The sequence below is a fragment of the Symphodus melops genome (genome assembly GCF_947650265.1).
Source record: "Symphodus melops genome assembly, chromosome: 1".
Taxonomy (NCBI): Eukaryota; Metazoa; Chordata; class Actinopteri; order Labriformes; family Labridae; genus Symphodus; species Symphodus melops.
This window is the reverse complement of record NC_136691.1, coordinates 29,101,164-29,104,201: the sequence shown is the minus strand read 5'-3', so window position 1 is coordinate 29,104,201 and position 3,038 is coordinate 29,101,164.

The window sequence follows — 3,038 nt, the reverse complement described above, 5'->3', positions numbered from 1 at the left end:
CTCACCTGACCCTGTTATCCTCCGTAGTTAGTCACCTGTGATTTACTTGAGTGAAAACAAGAGAAAAAAAAAAGAAGAAGCTGAAAAGCGTTCAAAAAACCAGAAAAAAAAAAGGACATGTCAAATTGAATGAATAGAGTACTCTGAGTATTTTTGTTTCTTTGAATAATTCTTGAGGTTTACAGTTTAGGGCCCTTGTGCTTTTTGTAGTACGTGAAAGCTTCACTACACACGAGCACAGTTTACATGCTTTGTTTCGGACTTACCTCTCTGACCCTCTAAGGCACTGGTTCTCAGACTGTGACAGGCCACGACGCAGGACACCTGCTTTACCTCACCTTATGTTGATGCACATCATGCTTTGACCATTCGATCCATCCCGAGACATAAACATGACCCGCACTTATTTAAATTACCGAAGGGGAAGTGTGCTGCATCCTCGCCGACCACGAGAGAGCGATCATTCATGAACTGTCATTTACAAAGAATATGCTGCTGTTAAAACAGAAAGGGAGCTAATAATTTCTTTCTATTAGCGTGTTGTGATCCTCCTCAGATTGAGTGCACTTCCCCACCTGGGTCTCTTACTGTAAATAGAATAATGTGTACTTGATCAAACACGTTGACGATCTGCGGTCGAGCTGGGCAAATTGACTTCTGAATGTTGCTACGCTGCAGCGCTGTGTTTGGATCTCCCATGGGGCTAAAAGCTCACAACGTGTGAAAGCATGACAGTATGACCTGACATCAACACAAAAACATCCCTTCTGTAAGTATGCTACACTCAAGGATGCAAAAGGTTACAGGTATCCCCCTCATATTATCTTGACCACTTGTGTATTGTGTCCGTAGAAGTTTTTTTTGTCATGCTTGCAAAATGTTCTTTATGTGTTTTGCCTCTATTTTATACTCAAAACAATTGACTTAGATATTCGATACCTCGTGTATGAACTACTTACAGCACTTAGATTTTGATAATTGTGAGGACTCAAAAAATTTCAAGTATCAACATTATCCTAACTTAGTGTCCACAAGTCTTTGCCTTTACTGTATCGTTGAAGTTGGTAGTAAACACTTGCACATGTCTACATAGTTCAGAGGACTTGGATTGTATTATGTAGAGATATATATTACACAATTACTAAAAATAAAAAAAAGATATCTTACATTCTTGGAACAAAATGTGCTGATTATATTGACATAGAGTGTACAGATTTAATAAACCAAACCCGTCCAAGCCAGTGCTCTTCTGGCAAGCTTGCCCACGTTTTCGACCTTCTCTCAGGGTAGTCTTGCTTTCTAAAGCTTTACTGAAACAGTTGGTCTCATCCATCGTGGTGACTTTGATAAACAGAGTGTGGAGTCGAGAACGACTCCATGATAGATTCAATGGAGCTGTGGAAGTTGTGATTATATGGGAAGTACACTCTCCACAGATAGAGGTGGTTTGTTGGAGGGCAGGAGCTGTTTTGTAATTATTTACACAGATTGGTCCAAACACAAAGCGTCCATACGAACAGCCAGGATGAAGCTAATGGGTTGTGCATATTTCGAGATCAGTAGACTTTGTTCTCTAAAATACTTTTTTTTTTTTTTTTCTATCTTGGAGCCACAGAAGATTTTTCTCTGGTTTGGTCCCACCATTTTTGTGCATAATATACTGTAAGATTTGAAGTGGCATTTCTTATGTGGAAATTTCATTCTCTTTCATGGTAACATATGACTAATGAAGATGTGTATTTACCAACGCCATTATCTCCCCATGTCAAACCCATCTCATTGTTTTGCATGCAAATCCAATTTAGTCTTATGACAAGGGATAGACTGTGTTTTTTGTGTTGTTCTTGCACAGAGATATTGAATTAGCACTTAAAATCATTTTGAATTAGTGCATGGTGCAGCTGATCAATTTGGCTCTCACAAAGTCATGATGACTCCTGTCAAATCAGAACCTATAAGGACCCACTAAACGTGACTTTCAGGTAAAATTTTAATTACTTTGTGCCATATCATTATCCTCACAGAACAAATGCATTGTGGAAAAGTGTGTTTTTGATGGGTGTAGGGCTTTTCGTAACACAGTTCAGATAAAAAAGCAAAGCTTTTTATACTAGAATACCTACACATCCGAGGGTTTTATTTTATAATTGACATGTGTCACTAAATCATGAGGTAATTGGTTGGCAAAGCTAATGTTTGCTTGTGTTCAGAGTTGGAAATAGTCAGGAGAAATATCTCTGACTCAAAGGGTTTGTCACAAGGACAGCTTTTAATTTGAAAGTCAGCTAAGAGCCAATCAGGAGACTTTTCCTGCAATCTTATATTCCCAATGTCCGCCTCTTTAATGTCAAAGAATGAAAAAAGGTATGCCAAGCGTCTTGGAATTGAGTTTGCATATGTAAGCCATCATTCAATACATAATTGATTAAGATCCTATCGTGTTGTGTTTTTATTTCTTCATGGTGCATGTGGAAAATCACAGTTCAGATTCACGCACACAAACTCATTTAGTTAGTTTAGTTTATTATTTTAGTTGTCAGGGACCATGTACAAAAATAACAATATTCTCACATAGAAAAGATGCTTCGTACCAGATTATAGCAGTTTGCTAATTTCCATCTGCATGAGCACCAAATCACAAATGTACATCTTTAAAATCACACTATTAATTCAATTAATCGTACATTACAAGAACCAGTGTTCAATCACTGCAATGAAATGTGACACCATCTCATCCGTTAAAACAAAAAAAATAAAAATCCTCGGTTATAGGCTCAAATGTCTCTAATCCTTCTCTATTAGTGCTCATGATGGATTAATGTAACATGTTAGTACAAAGGAGTAAGTTATTTTAACCATCCCTTTTGTTAAGTATTGTCGCTATATTTATATAAAAAAGACTGATCTAATTGAGACATTTATCCATGTTCACTCATGTAAAATGATGAATTTCTATCTGGAAGCCCAGTGTTGACATGGTAGTACCACATGGTGCGCCTTGGCCCCTCCCCCCGCGCGGATCATTACTCTGACGTGAT